The sequence below is a fragment of the Sphaerodactylus townsendi genome, linkage group LG03 (assembly GCF_021028975.2).
Source record: "Sphaerodactylus townsendi isolate TG3544 linkage group LG03, MPM_Stown_v2.3, whole genome shotgun sequence".
Classification (NCBI taxonomy): Eukaryota; Metazoa; Chordata; class Lepidosauria; order Squamata; family Sphaerodactylidae; genus Sphaerodactylus; species Sphaerodactylus townsendi.
This window is the reverse complement of record NC_059427.1, coordinates 82005599-82022838: the sequence shown is the minus strand read 5'-3', so window position 1 is coordinate 82022838 and position 17240 is coordinate 82005599. Positions and strand designations below refer to the sequence as shown.

The 17240-nt window shown below is 41.9% G+C and overlaps 1 pseudogene; it reads right to left on the bottom strand.

Annotated features, from left to right (window-relative positions):
• Nucleotides 1-17240, bottom strand: part of LOC125427817 — a 46011-nt pseudogene that overhangs the window by 6021 nt on the left and 22750 nt on the right.

Sequence of the window (17240 nt, the reverse complement as noted above, 5' to 3'; positions counted from 1 at the left end):
GAATTTGTTCCCCATGAACTCACCGCCTCTGTCAGATTGCAGGCAAGCCACCTTGTGAGGGAACCTCCGTTCAATCATTGAGACCCATTCCTTAAACCTTGTAAAGGCTTCATCCTTAGATTTCAACAGCAAGCAGTAAGAATATCTGCTATAATCATCAATCAGCAGAAATATATATCGTGCACCCCCTTTGCTTGATTGGAAAGGACCAGCTAAGTCTGCATGGACTAGTTCAAATGGTCTTTCCATTTGTCTGTAGCTCTTTTTGGGGATTGGATAGGATTTCACCTTAACCCCACTACAGACTGAACAGTCTAGGAATGCTTTGCAAGGCTTTACACTCAAATCACATACTTTTGCCAACTGCTTGATGGTGGCAAAACTTGCATGTCCTAGGACTCTGTGAAGATAGTGCACACAATCATCATGCATAGGCTTATTAGCTAGACTTGAAACATTCATTACATTTTCATTTTGCCCTTTATCAGTCATAACATACATTTTGTCGCAGAGTGTACCTTTTGCACACTCTATGTCATTCTGCCATACTGTACAACCCTGTCTATCAAATATAGTTTTGTACCCTTGTTCAGCTAAACTTGGGACGCTTCATCAAACCAAAATCCAGTCCAGGAACACACAACACATTTTGCAAACTTTTACCCAGCCATGGTATGTAGGCAGTTCCTTGAAGCGTAACAGCAGCTGGTGATCCATCGCCAACCTGACATGCTTCACCCTTGCCTTGGCCGCCTCAGTCAATAGGTGATGAGCATTTACGACATGCTCTGAGCAGGCAGAGTCCAAGAGCCAGATGGGTTGGTTTCTCTGGACATCGGTTCTCAGCAATGCCGTCAAGTAGTGCTCCTTCTTTCCTCTTCCCCGTTGTCCTTTAGCTGGCCCCTTCTTCTCCCCCTTCTGTGGGCATTCTCGGAGAAGATGATTAGTAGAGCCACAACGGAAACAACGCCAAACTGCATATGACCTTGGACAGTTCAGGGAAAGCTGGGTTTCACTTTTGCCTCTGGAAACAGCAGGCTTCTCTCTGGCTGTGGCTTCAAGGCAAAACTCTCTTTGTTTCTGGAGCTCCAGAAGCCGTGCAGTCACATAGTCTAGAGTCAAATCATCTTCCTTTATGCTCTGCATACTATAGACAAAATTGTCCCAGCTGTCATCTAGGGAAGATAGTACAATATAGGCCCTATGCCAGTGGTGGCGAACCTTTGGCACTCCAGATGTTATGGACTACAATTCCCATCAGCCACTGCCAGCATGGCCAATTGATGGGCTGATGGGAATTGTAGTCCATAACATCTGGAGTGCCAAAGGTTCGCCACCACGGCCCTATGCTGTTCAGTGAAAGTCATGCCTCTGTCTTCCAGCTCGACGAATAGTGTACGCAGCTGTTGGACATGGTTGGCCACATTTTCACCTCCTTTCAGCTTCAAATTGTATAAACGTCTGGTCAAGATTACCTTGGAACCAGCAGTCTGCATCTGGTACAGGTCCTTCAACACCTTCCAGCAGTCAGAAGCCTTCTCAGCAGCCCGTAGATAGATGAGCTGGGAGTTTTCCACAGCCAACATTATGGACGCCTTGGCTCTGGCATCTGCCCTCTGCTCTGCTGCTGTGCCTGGGTTCGGTGGGGTCTCGACTACAGCCCATAAATCTTCACGTATGAGAAAGCTCTGCATTTTCACACTCCATGCTGGTAGTTCCCTGCAGTCAGCCGTTCAAAAAGGCAAACTGCACATGGTGGATGTCATCGTGTCACACTGCCTCGACACTCTCTAGCTTCAGTGGTTAGGATACTGGGCCCATAACCAAATTGTTGGCCTAGTGCACAGCGGAAGGACTAGGTGCCAATTCACCCTTGCTAGAACAGGAGGTAACTGCTTGCAGTATAAGAAAAAGAAACACTCAGACAGTAGATTTAGTTCCAACAGGAATACTTTATCTCTTGTTTCTCAAAGGAACAAAAATAACAATAACTATCCACTCTCTACTCTGACAACAATCTGAGCCCGAACCTGAAGGTGAAGGAGAGGTACTGAATTGGGTATGCAGTCTTCTTATATAGTTTTGTCCAGCAAATCATTAGCTAGATGATCTAATCATCCTGGCCTGTGACCTTTTCACTTCTGCTGACTGTTACATGCCAATCACTGCAGACCCAGACAGAGAGGCTCCGACCTTTACAATTCTGCTGACTGTTACATGCCAATCACTGCAGACCCAGACAGAGAGGCTCCGACCTTTACAATTCTGCTGACTGTTACATTCCAGTCATTCTAGACCAGCATATGACCACCTTGCAATTTTCAATATCCTGACAAGAGTCCCACAATGTGACTCATGACGTCAACCTGTGACGCCCCCTGTGTCTTTTTAAGGGCCAAAACAGTCATGTTGGATGTCTAGTTTAGCCCTGACACTTGCTTAGTGCTGGTATAAAGCAAGACTTTAGTGACTCAGCCTTCCATCTTTGAATGAGATGTTGATGGCATAGTTGAGGAAGGAGCTAGCTCAGGATGTTTGGAGGCATGCCTGAGAAAAGCCTCTCTCACAACAGAAAGGGCCACTAGCTTCACCATACGTAACAAGGGCCACTAACTTCACCATACTTAACATGCCAGACATATGCTAATTCCACCCTCTCAAATATTATTGTTAATGATTTTTAAAACAAATAGTCTATTTAAAACAACTACATTTCTCCAACAAGACTACTCCCTTGAGACCTACTCAGTTACCCACCTCATTCTTGCTGACTTCTGTCCCTTAAACAGAAAGAGGAAAACAATTAGATGGAAGAAAGAAAGACTGGGGAAACCTTGCTAATGTAATGGTGCAGTGGCATAGCTCCCATGGGACGTGGGTGTGGCAGGGGGCGTTCCGGGGTGTTCTGGGGCATCACCGCGGCAGAGGTGCAGGGCGCACTCGCGTCCCAGGCATAGTTCCCCCTTGCTCCACCCCTGAGATGGTGTGCTATCACTAGAACTATAATGAAGAAGGAACAGCATTGACTGATTCTATGTACAGCATCATATTACATTTCTAAGAGTTCCAGAAAAAAGCAAATAGCTTGGATTTCCTCCAAAGGAAACCACTTATCTGCAAAGCAGAATATGTCTTCCACCCTACAGTCTATGCCAGGGGTGTCCATGCCATGCTGGCAGGGGCTGAAGGGAATCGTAGTCCATGAACATCTGGGGCACCAGAGTTGGACACCCCTGGTCTATGCCAATTGTCTTCTTGTCCCTCCCCTACAGTATAACAAAGTCTATGGCACATGTACTATGAAGACAGCTTCTAGGTGCTCCACCCATCACCTCCAACTCACACATAAAAAAATACCACAAGGAGGAATGGAAATGTGCCATGGAATAAGAAAGAAGCAGTGTTCCCTGGAAACTCAGAATTACTGTCCCAGGTTTTTTAAGGCACTACTTTTTTAAGGCACTACTTTTAAGGCACTACTTTTCTAGTGCCAAATATTTTTATAAGAACCGTTTTGTTTGACTCAATTTGCAAGCCAAGGCTGCCTCTTTATTTACACCATTCACAGATAAAGAATTTTGAATTTCAGAGCACGATTCTCATTAGAGAGATATGGACTTGGATCCAGCAGAGTGTTTCTGCAGAAAGCAAGACCTTCAGTCTGTGGAGTACGGTGTACTCACTAAACCCCTATTGTTGCAGTTTGACTGTCTCTTCAGGAGCAGCATTCTGGGAGACATTCTGGGGTGCAGCCATAAGAGGGGAGGAGAGAGACTTATGTTCACAGACGGAAATTCTTCCATCCACTGAAAAGGCTCCATTGGATCCAACCTGCCAAAGGCTCCCTCCAACAACTCACTGCACAATAAAGCTACAGTCACCATGACAACTATATAGGAGTATTACATTACTCAATCAGTTACATTTTAAATATGTGGAAAGAAAAATGCTAGTTCCTGTTATTTGGAGGAGGGAGGAAATGACAGATAAAAATATTCTTTTTTGATAAATAAGGTGTTGCATAGTAGACTTTCAGACAGGAGAGAAAAGGATATTGCTGCCATGGTGGCATCTCTGTGAAAAGAAGATGGGATGGGAGGCCAAACACAGATAAAGCTACAGTTTCCACCAGAAACATATATAAATTGTACTCATAGGAAACTAGCAAGAATATGTTCAGTTCTTAGCAATATTTAATAAGGTTACAAGTATAATGGGATGCATTATAGGTAGAGTTGAACATTTTCAAAATGGAAAGGATACATGCATTCACAAAGGCCAATTAGTTTCTTCCATGATTCTCAGAGTACACTTAACCCCCTTACCAGCACCTAGACCAGTGGGGGCAAACCTTTGGCACTCCAGATGTTATGGACTACAATTCCCATCAGCCCCTGCCAGCATGGCCAATTGGCTATGCTGGAAGGGGATGATGGGAATTGTAGTCCATAACATCTGGAGTGCCAAAGGTTTGCTACCATGGACCTAGACTATGGTGCTGTAGCTTTTCTAGTCACCCTTTTGGGGGGGGGAGGGGAGGGGAGGAAGAGCCTCCTTTCTGCATCATCCTATCAACACCTGGTAAGAATAAATCAAACTGTGATGTGATGTTGTTGAGATTAGAATTCTGCACCACATCATTGAGGAGCTGGCAGTTAAGTGCAATGATTTCAATTGATGTGCCATTCCCCCCCCACCCCCCCGTGGGAAACCTGGGGAAGAAGAGGCAGGCTTTGACTACAGCAGCACATCCCTTCTGCAACATCTCACTTGACTTTGTATGTTTGACTTGTTTATAACACACTTCAAGGGTCACATTTCAGAAACAAAATTGTGAATTTTCTTTTCCCTTCTTTTCGAACATATAAGAGTCAGTTTAGTGTAGCAACTGGAGTGTCAGACTATCATCTGGGAGACCCAGGTTACAATCCCCACTCTGCCATGGAAATTTGTTGGGTGATCTTAATCTCTTAATCCACTTGACAGGGGAGAATGATGTTGTATGCCACTTGGGGCTTTCACTGAGGAGAAAAGAAGGCTGTAAATAAATAAACACCATTTTTACTATTTCTTCTCTTGATTGTGGTTCTTATTGCCTTTTGCATCACTTTATCCCCCAAGTTCTACTCAGATATCCCAAGACACATAAAAAGGACAGGAGGATGCTTCATTTGGTATCTAAACTCACCAAATGCAATACTAGGCTAACTGCATTACTATAGAGTAAGCAGGAAAATTCTGTACCTGCTGCTAGACTTTATGCTCAAGCCCCCTAATGCCTTTCTGAATTGGCTCAATGAATTTCACCTCCAGAAGCAAGGAGTTCTCCAGTTTTTCAAGGTTTTGCTGAATGTGCTCCATGTTTTCCTTCAGCTCATAGATCCCCTATTCTAGGTGAGCAGACTCTCTCTGCAGCCTTATCACCCACTGTTCCTCTTCTCTGGCCAGTTCCATCAGCACAATCCTTTCTTCTATTTCTAGGACATGGTGAAGATGTTCAAATTCTGCTTGGATCTTTAAATTCAGCTAACTAGACATTTTCTGATCACAAGAAACTGGTAAAAAAGTGTGAAGCACAAACATATCCACACACATGCACAGAGCTATCGACTCTCCAGATCCATAATCTTTGTGAGCTAGAAAACAAATATCAATAACAGAACAGCACATGGCCCTTTTTTATGAGCTTAAGGAAGACAGGCAGGGGTTATGTGACTTCAACTTGTGAATGACTTGTCAGTAACACCATATTGTTATAAAGATATCACAAGTGACAGAGTCTTAGGAATTCCATGGATAGGAAATTTCACAGTCAGGTATTCCCTGGTGCCAAAGAGGTTTATTGCAAATTTCATATAATTATGATCTTAATTTATGTCACCTGCCCAATTGTCATAGTCCCTTGCCTTGATTATGTGTTCCTGGATTGCAGGGGGTTGGACTTGATGGCCCTTGGGGTCTCTTCCAACTCTATGATTCTATGCAGGGAACTACCCCATGATACTCTGGCAACAGCAGTTTGGTCCATCTGACCTTCCTCACTAGCAGTCAGTGAGCAGGAGACCGGTGGCCAATGCCAACCCCCTGATTTCTTCATTTTCCTTTTCCTCCCTCACTTATTCTTCTTTATTTGACCATCTCTTTCTCTCCCCATCACCTCTCTCTAGCAGCATCATTATTCCTCACAACTTTCTTTTATGCTGATACCTAGTCCCATTCTAGGCTCAGATTCTTGACCCACCTCCTTCTTCTCAATTCCCCATCCTGTCTTGCCTCGTCCTCCACCTAACTTCATGGCACAGCTTTACTACCAGCCACATGCCCCAGCTGGGATGAGTAGTCAGATCTCTATCCCCACCAGCCAGGTGCTTATTATGGCCACTCCAGTTGCTCTGTAGTGTGGAGTGGAGAGACAGAACTTCTCCACAGCAACTTTTCTTGTCCACTCCTTCACCTGGACTCCTGTTTTCCACTGTCTGTGAAGCCACTCCCTGCAAGAGCTACCTGATTTTTCTGAAGAACTCTCTCAGGGTTCTTCTCAGATGGGAGAGTTCTTGTCCCAGCCTCTAATGCTGGTGGCTCTACACCAAATGAAGGAACCTACTGCTGTATCTGCATCGAATATAATGGCTGTTTCACCTAAGACAAATAGTAACCCAAAAGATTAGGCCTTTGCAGTTGCCTCAGTAATGATTTGAAAGGCATAATAAAGTAAGCCAGGTCCAAATGAGCAACAATATTCTTGGTGCACAAGGTTTTCAGAAGATTAACAAAATGAGTGTCTGAAAAAATTTAAACCATCAAGAATTCATGCTTTTTTGCTTTCGGCTATGAATTCTTCACTGTATCAAGCATTTCTTCTGGATCAAATGACTCTTTGATTCTGTATGTTGAGCAATTTCATTAAGAAGGTGCAATCAGTAATGTTTCTTCAAAGACAGTAAAACGGGAATTTTTCTACATCCATTTGATCTATTGATGCAGTGCCTTCCCCCCTAGATCAAAGTGTTATGACACATCTCAAAGCTTTTTCCTCTCTCATTTTACAGTGTTTTTTTCTGTCAACTCAGAAGTTCAGGAGAAACTTTCTGAAAATATGGGCAAGAAAATGAGGTGGCAAAACTGCTGCACTGACGGTGGCTGTATCTACACAGGGAGGATTCCCCATTTCCTTTTCACTTCCACTTGAAAATGCACAGGCGTTTGCACTGGCAATGGGCAGTCAACTCAGATGTTTTGTGAGCACTTTCCTCTCCCAGCTGCCATTTTTACAACATCAGATGGCTATTAAAAAAGGTAATTGTTACTGCAGCATATTATATTAATTGTAATGATCTCTACTTGCTTCTGTTGCAGATATAGAAGAGGAATGTATTGTTGAAGGCTTTCATGGCCGGATTCAACTGGTTCTGGTAGCTTTCCACAGCCACACAGCCCGGAAAACCCACCAGAACCAATAGAAGAGGAAATTTTCCTGTTGCCTCTCCCCTTGCATCTTCACAACCAAAAGGACGGAATCTTACTTTTTATTTAAAACACTTAAAAACTAATAGATTATGTATATAGATTATGCGTGTGTGTGTGTGTGTGTATACATACATACATACATACATACATACATACATACATATATATATATGTATATATATATATATGTGTGTGTGTGTGTGTGTATATATATATGTGTGTGTGTGTGTGTGTGTGTATAATCACAGTACCAAATGCCAATTCATTTTTTTAAATAGCCAAAAAACACACAAACCAACAAAAACCCACCTTGTAGCATGGTAAGGAAATTAGTAGCTATAGGGTGCAGATATGGGAAATGGTGCTGATTCCAAAGCATACAACCTCCTGCCAAGAGGGCTTGCTAACATACTTAAGCCTGCATCCTTTCTGAAAAGATTAGACCAAAGCAGGTTCAAAAAAGTTCTGATGGTGGGGAAATCCTGGAAAGTGTTCAAACAGAGGACAACTTGCATGGATGCCCAGGGTAGTTTGTAAGGTAAGGTGGAGGAAAGCTTCTGTACAGATGCAGCCTGAAAGAAAGGCACACTTGGGGACAGAACACCCAAGTCAAGCCCCCTTGTTTCCTTCTGCTGTTCATACAGTTGGAACATTTTTAGACCAAGGTCTGCCCAATGGTGAGTAGTAGAGATCAGATACATCGCATGGGCGCACCCTCATCCCTAAAAGAAGCCCTGCCATACAACGCTTTAGGATTCTGAGCAGAATCTAAAGCAGCTCAGCAGAGGGAGCCTTTATGACCTGCAAAAGTACTAATTCTGCATAACAGACTCAAAAGATAGAATGTTTTATCTAATATGCAATGCAAGCCAAGCCTTTGTTGGCATATAAAAATTACAAGGTTAACTTTAAAAACTTATATAATTACACATTGTTAAATATAAAAACAGCCAGACTCTCCAAATTCTCAATGGTTGCATACCCATATTTCATACTGAAGCATTCATTACATCTAAGAGGAATTTGGCTGTCAATTCACAGCAAACTTCATTTACATTGTTGAAAAGAAAGTAAATGCTTTGATCATCTGATAACTCCTCACATTTTGACAGCACTTGATTCCAATGTTTGCTTCTTATGGAGGTCTTTTTGGGGGAGTAAAAAAGAGAATGTGCTAAAGATTCTATTTGGCCAACTACCCATGATCAGGTTCTCTCGTCCCTTGATTTCTTTTGGTATCTTCCTTGCAATATAGCTGATGGAATTTCATTAAATCTGCTCATAGCTAATGCATGTCTCAGCTTTTGATCTTTTAATATTTGGATATATGGTGCCATACGATCACTCTCACTAACAATGGAAACATTTATTGGTGAACATGTTTTATCTGTCATCCTTATTAATTTTCAATAATCCCATGATATTAATGTAGTCTTTAACAATTTATATGATTCCAAATATGTCAACATAAGCAGTATCTCTAGAGATAGACCTATTTCTTCTATTTTCCTGATAATTTTTAATGGCAGTTGGAATTTGTTAGCTCATATAACAGCAGATTGATGAAACTGCTCGTTTCAGCGTTAAAAAGGATAAACCGCCAATGCTTAAATATTCTTTATCTGACATTTCCCATCAGACTTAAATAAATTGCCTCTCAGTTTCATTGAAGGTGCTCTTATTCTTGTGTCAAGGAAAAATAAACAGAAGTCCCTTACCTAACTATTTACTCTTGATAGAGTTTTGTTATTTTGTTCATCTCTGTTTCACCTCCTCTTCTATTTGCATTTGTCCAGTTTACATTTCCCCAGCAAACCTGGCAATTCAGATGCTTCGAGCTAACAATTCTCATTATTTATTTCTGACCTCTTATTTCTGCTCCTGTCCTGTTGATGAGGTGACCAGAACTGAATACTAAGCCCCAGGTGAGGACACAGCAGAGATGCACATTTACATCAAAGATGCCTCCATATTAACCTCCCCTTTGTTAGTTTTTTTAAAGCCTCTGCTGCACACTGAATGGGAGGGTTTCAGTGGCGAACCTCAGCCTGTATTATGAGTGATGAGAGTTCATTTATTGTACCGGTATTCAATGTACACATTATTCTGAAGTATACCTTATTTGTGACTTTCCATTGTCAATGCTGACTAGCAACACCTGTTGAACTAGGCCGCCAAAGTTCTTTTGGTGTTGCTGACAGTCTTCATCCTCAACATACAAAATATTATGTCTCTCAGAAGTTGTGCTAGTAAGGAGGGTGAGGGTTTAAGTTTCTCTCTGGCCCCTTCCACACATGCAGAATAATGCACTTTCAATCTACTTTCACAATTGTTTGCGAGTGGCTTTTTGCTATTCCGCACAGGAAAATCCAGCTACAAAGTGCATTGAAAGTGGATTGAAAGTGCATTATTCTGCATGTGCGGAAGGGGCCTTAGAGTGTTTTCAGAACAGAGGAAGAGATGAATTGGGATGGGTGGTGGTGGTTAGGAGGCTAAGATTGGAAAGGAAGGGAAAGGAGAGCAGAAAGTTTCACATGTGGCCTGATTCAGCTATCTCAGGGCAACTGGAGAAGTTCCCCCCCAAAATGATCTAGATGGGAAAACAGGTCTCTGTAACTTCACTGGCAGAGGCACCATCCTGGGGAGGGGACTAAACTTTCACACCACCAAGCCTTGTCTTGTAGTGGCTGGAACAACAGTTTCCTCATGTCAACATGCCACCTTTATATAATTTTTCCCTAGGCATTTACTACTGAGGCAAACTACATCTCCTTTGACATGAGGGCCCTAGAATCTTAGCTCCTTACCAGTAGATCTGAAATTGTTAGAAACAGGTAATGGGAAAGTGGAGGAGAAAAAGAATATTTGGCAAAGTAATGGGAAAGGAGAGATGGATCTGGTGGAATAACTGAACCGCCTGAGTGACAGAGCAGGCTAATATCTGTTAATAAAGACCAGGGGATGGACATGACTTTGCTTATGTATAACTTTCCAGGGACATCTGATCCTAGAAGGTTAATTGTCTTACAAACCTTGGTTATTAATCATAGCCTGAATGTTGACGAGTCCTTAGGAAGCCACAGAATAGAGACAGTGTGCTGGCATCTGGATAGCATATATTAGCTTTAATATTAAATCCTGGTTCTCCTGCAATCTCAGGGCAAATCCCCACTGGGAAAGTAAACCTTGTTCCCCCCGGTTCCATAAGATACAGCACTTTTTCATCACGGTCTCTGCCTCCCCACCACAGCTTGCATCTGTTGAGGGGGTCAAAGTTAATCCCAGGATCAAAAACTGTAACTATTTCCACAAGTCTGCGATCTGCTCTATGGCTCTTTCCGATTGGCTGTTGTGTTGGGGCGGGAACACAACCGCGCTGTCCCTCCCCTCTGCTTCAGGAAGTTTTTTTTAAAATTTCTGGCTGCACAGCTTTGTAGAAACACAGTAAGTTCTATTTTTTTAACTTTTTGGCTGTGCAGCTTCATTGGTACACACACTCTGCTCCAGCTCTCCTCTTTGCAGGTTCATGCCTACGAAGCCATGACAAGCACAAAACAAAAACAAAACCCCTTCACGCACTCTGTGGCCAGCCCACTGCTCTCTGATTTGTGTGTGTCTCCCAAGGTGGGAAAAACAAACTGTATAGTTTTTCTGCTGCCTCCCCACCGATGCGGCCTCAGCCCGCATTCTTAAAATGTGTACCTTCTTGCTGGTTTTTGAAAAACGCGGGATGAGGGGGAGAGTGTGTGCCAGGGTCCGGATGGGCAATGAAGCCGCGGGGACTCCTTGCCCAAACTGGGACTTTTACCGTAAGTATCACACAATTTTTTGACCATGGGGAATTGCCTCAGTCATGGCAAAGCCTGAGAAGCTGGAGGGGATGCAATCTCAAAAGCATGTCTCTGGACCCATGGGTCTTTATGGGGGTAACAATACCCACTGGAGGGAGCAGAACCAGGATATTTTGAGGACATGATTCTGAAAAAGTGGACACCTGGGTATTCTTTAAGGGGGCAAAAGACCTCACAAACCCTCTCTCCCCAGCCACCTCAGAACATGGAGGTTCCACAAATTAAGTCCAGGTTCACATTTTTGAAGGGTACAGATCAGATAACTTTTACATGTACAGATTCTGCACAAGCAACCTAATCAACACATGGTTATTGGAGGGGAAGATGCAGACTCCCCCTGCCCCCATTCCCCACAGACCTATCAACTGTGCAAGGCTTGATTTTGAATGATGAACATTTTTATGGTGAATTTCCACATTGTTGGAGTCTTAATGCTTTGCTGACAGCTTTCGTCATATAACCATTTTTATGGTCTCAGCTATGCCAAAAGCAGGACAGACACTCTTCCCAACTCCCATATTTAGTTCCCATTAGTGCTGAGCTTATAAATCAGTGAGCTTCACAGAACTTCCAATTGTCCAGGGTCACCACACATAACACCACATTGGAACCATAAAGCAACAAATTAATTCTTAAAAAGGAGAGCATGATGCTTAAATTGGGTTTATGTTGGCGTCTGATTGTTGATAATATAGAAAAGAAAAGCATTTGTAACTGGTGCCAGCTGTTGATGACCATTATACGAAAGGAAGATTTATTACCACCACAACAGTACAAACTTTTTCAACAAATCCTAAGATACAGAAACTGGCATCTAAATTGAATTCTTTACAAAGAGCAAATGCCCAAAGAACATAGGGTTATCATCAGATTGAACAACAGATTCTAACTGTGATTGATTTTTCTTTTTCGTGTGCCCAGTGGATTATGAGGATGCTTCCAACACAACTGACTTCCCACACAGAAATCAGGGCTTTGATGTAACCTCCTGCAACAGGAAAGCAGCACATGTTTTATTTCATCATATGCCTGCTTTAAAACAACCCTTAAAAACAAAGCAACAAAAGAAAAACAATTAAAATCTGTATATAGAAATAAAAATATATAAAGTCTACATGTTAGTTACCATGTTTGTTAGTTAGTCTTGGCATAAATGGCTAAATGCTTCTAGTGCAGAATTCTAGGCAGTTCTGTCTATAACTTCACAAAGAACTACTGCAGCCTGTGGGTCTGAACATTCAAAGAGTGAGCATGAGCATGCACAGAATACTCAGCAAGAAAATTGGGCTGTTTCTGCATGGCACAATTATACCGGGTTACAATAGCTATTTTACACCCCGGATTGGTATAATCCTGGTTTCTCCCTTCACATGGCTGTCCGTTTCAGTGAAGGAATCGAGTGAAGACCGGGAGGAAATACTCCAGTTTATTTCACACGAGCCCGGATCTTTTGTATTTACACTGCAAGTGTATCTGCATATATGCAAACATCCCCTGTGTCCCACGTTCTGATTGGCTGTTGTTTTTGGGTGGCAACTTGAATGAAAGTGCCCTGCCTTTTGAATTGCTGGCACCCACCTCCATACCTGCTTTATACATCACATTCCTACTCATGTTCTCATATTTTTGTGGAAAATGAGAGACACTCCCCCCCCCATGATATGCCCATTAACATTCTGCCCAAAGTGCACATCTCCCTTCTGCACAAAGTGCACATTTTGGGACTCCACTCCTGATTAACCCAGGCGAAATGGCAACTGGTCGATACCATGAGCAGAAAACATGCTTGGGGGAACATTTCAGGAAGGATGGGCTGCAATGGTCAGTGGCTCAGAAGAGTTGAAAACTGACATGACGTCAGGTGGGCAGGTGGCCAGGGGCGGGGAGATTGGGGGGGGCAGGCAGTGGGGGGAAGACCAGGCAGCTGGGCAGGAAAAATAAACTGGTTCTGCTTCTGTGGCGTTTGCATGGTAGCAGGTTCACTGCGGGATTTTTAAAAAGAATCGCCAAATTGGCAATTTTTTAAAATCCCGGAATGAGGGAAATATTGCGGGACAAACCTGCTTTAGGACCGGGGATAGGGTGAACTTCTTGGCCAAACCGGGACATTTCCCTTGCTCAACCTAGGATATTTGGACCGTGCAGAAACAATTTTAGAATACCAAATGATATTAATTTTGAGTTAATTTTGGCCACATGATAGGGCTCACTAAGCCACAGGGGTCTTGGTACCTTTTGTCTGTCCTGAAACGATATAGAAAATCAAAATGTCTTCCTTGATTTGCTTTATTCAGTGGGGGAGAAGACTGACCACTTGGAATTACAAACACCAATGTGCCCCCCTGAACTATTATTTGCTTACCAGCTATAATTTCTTAGCAGGGATTTTTCTGGTTTTCTATAAGAAAAAGGTTAGATTGAAATATGACTTGTAAACCTGCAGGCAAAAAGGCTCAAGGTAGTTTTCACTAACTTAGCAGCATTAAGCTGTCTCTGCCTGAGTGCTCCTGAGTAATTCTCCTGCTATTTCCTCTGTGAAATTATAAGCACTAACCTTGCTGTTGGCTAAGGTGCTTCAGCAGATCAATAGACATCAAATCAGATGATTAGTTTGTGTCATCCTTGGAGCAACTGTTATTTATTTGGGGATTTCATCTCACCATTAAACATGGAAGCCCATGAATGGTAAGATGTCCCAACCTTACCCTAGATGACCAGATAAGACTTTCAGGGAGCAGAGTTTGGCATTATCCATTTGTGTTAATTCTCTTCTCTATTTAAGACTTTCTGATTGACATCTCTTAAAGTTTTTTTTTCCCCACAAGCAGAAAAAAGCACAAATATTCTAGCTGGCCTTTGCTTCTGGGCAAATCTGAACATCTAATTTAAACTAGCCTTTTCAAAACAGAGCTCACAAAAGAAGCAAACCTGGGGAAAGGAACGATACTAGCAGGCTGATGAGATGCTCCTCTACCACATGTTTCATTCTTATTGATAGAAATAATAGTTTATAGTGTTTTAAGCCATAGATAGATAGATAGATAGATAGATAGATAGATAGATAGATAGATAGATGATAGTCACAAGAACTACATTAGAGTAACTTATAATTTACCATATATATAAGAATCATATACATTAGTTAAAGAAGTTAGAAAAGGACTTTTTGGGAAAAACACAAACACAGCTGACTCTGCCTAGCACTGAAAAATACTTTGGAATGTAGAAACTATTGATAATGCGTGGTACTTATGGTAACCAGAACCTGATACGAAGCAGAATTAGTATGACTTAATCATATGCCCAAATATATAAAGCAAGGTGGGCTTTGGGAGGGGGAAAAGATTAGGAGCATGACAGTCAGTCTATATGTCTTCAAAGCATAATGTTAGAAAAGTTGTTTGGGAGGGTTTAATAAAAATAGTATAAATAATGTTTGTGACCAATATTGCTCTGAGACTCCTCCCTGAAGCTCACAGGAGATCTCCCGAAACTGCAGTTTTGAACGAATAAAACTTTGAAACAGAAGAATCTTTTGGAATTGGTTTATTTAACCTGGCAGAGTTTTGCTCTGTGTTTATCATTATCAGCTTTTCCTGCTCCTCTGGAAAATACTGGAATGCCTCTCTGTGAAGTTTTTCCAAGAGTGAAAATAATAATATTAATGTAAACCTTAATCATATTAATTTTGTCGGTACAGCATCCACCCAGCTGTTTGACAGCCGAATGGTAAACTGGATAGATTGTAGCACCTCAAATCATGATTCACATCCTCTCAAGATCAAATCCAATGTAACTAATGAGATCAGCACTCCTCTTTTTTTAAAAAAAGGTTGAAAGTCAGCGGGAGGGGGGAGGGGAGTTCTGAACTGGATCAGTATATTTTCCCCATGTGGCAAATACCACATGAAGCAAATACAAGTCCCTAATAATCAATATTTGCCAAGTGTTTCCAAGTAATTAATTTTTTAGCTAAAAAACCCTCCTCTAATCATCAGTCATTACTTTTGCTAATCACAACCTCCCTAATAAATTACTGTTATTCTGAACTACTGAATAACGTTACAAATTGTACTTTTAATAATCTTATGTAAGGTGTCTGTAAATGGGAAAATTAATTGGTCAATTCTAAATAGCAGTGTCAGACTATAATTTTCAAAATGAAATTTAAATAGAAATACAACAAAAGAAACATTTATTATTGAACAGCAAAGGCCAGCTTGTTTAAAGGGAGTTGTGCTAAGTGGGCAACTAGTCACTAGTTCTTCTTGTCTGAACCAGCATGCCCATTATAAGCAGCTGGTCGGTAGGACTTTTGCTCTTTCCTTAGGCTTGCTCTGAGGTCTAGGAATCAAGCAGACCCCATTGCTCATGCTCACAAATGACACTATAACGAAGCAAAGAAGGTCACCAGCCACATAACTGGTGGCATTCTTGATCTTATGAAACCTTCTGAAACCTTCGGTCACATAGCACCCAAGCAACACTAGCCCAATCCAAATTGCACCTGCCTTTCCTCTAGCTGCTCTACCCTTCCAAAAATAACCATTGAGGATCTTTTGGATCATGTCTGATTTAGACATCAACTAGGACACTCACTGAATAGCTTTAGGGAAGCTACTGTCTCCTCAGCTAACCTACAGCTCTTTTTGGTTTGTTTTTTGCCATGAACACACAGCCAACTTTTTGCAACCCTGTGGGGTTTTCAAGGCTAGAGCACGAGATGTGGTTTCCACTGCCTGCCTTCGTGTAATAGTCCTGGACTCCTATTGTGGTCTCCCAGTAAAGAGCTAACCAGGGTTGACCCTGCTTAGCTTCTGAGATCTGACGAGATCAGGCTATCCTAGGGCTGTAATAAAACAGGCTAACCCCTGAATTATATCCATTTCTCACCTTTCGTCTAATGAATGAAAAGCAGCATATGATAATTCTGTGAGGTAGTTTAGGCCTCACAGCTTAACTTGCCAAATATTGCCCAGTGAGCTTTGTGGCTCAGTGGGGATTTAAACCCTACAAAAATGAGAATCTCTGATTCAGACTGTGTTAGGAATACACTTTTGTAGGATGCTTAGCATGTTTGCGCTAAGTGTTTCATGCTAAGAGCTCTTTATCTTTTGTTTGATTATATTCTGTATTAACAATGCTTCACTGATTTTAAATTGAGTGCATGAACATCATTTACAAGTGGTTCATCTCAGACAAGGCCTTAATTATTATGAGACATGGAGCAGGCAACACCTTGATAAAGCAATGTGACATCATGCTGTGCATCATCCTGCCCTTTCACATAATTGACAGTTGGTCACAAATCTGGGGCAATGCACAGTAGCAATATCATGCCACATGTTGTGTTTACCTAGATGTTTTAAAGAATAGAGACAAAGAGGTACTTTTGCAAAACATTTAAGCTATGCTGCATCCTGTGCAAAGTAATTGTGCTTGTGTAGTTAGTATGGTAGCCCAAGACCTACAAGTTCTAAGGATGTCTGGCACATGAGCCAACAAGTATGTTTTGCACTGGTTGCAGCACATTTTAAATTAGACACTGAGCCCCACGTCCATTGGAAGCTCTTTCAGCCTCTTTGAATCAGCCTCTTTGCCTGATGAGGAGGGGTCTGTTCTCCAGTCCATCATCATGTTATTATCCTATTTTAAGTCTCAGCTAGGGTTGTTTAAAGATTAGAAAGGCATTTCATTTGTTATATACAAAGTGCAGAACTCACTCATAACAAATGCCCACTAGGAGTGAACACAACTTTTTTTATTCAGTAAATTTCAGGTTTGAGTTTTAAAAACCCAGAATTTTCAGTAAAACCAAATAAGCCCAGTGTAGTACCAAACATTTAGGAATTAGGCAGCTGGAGCTCCAGTCCAAAAGCCAAAAAAGTCAAATCATGTTTGGCTTCTTCGGCACCAGGGCTA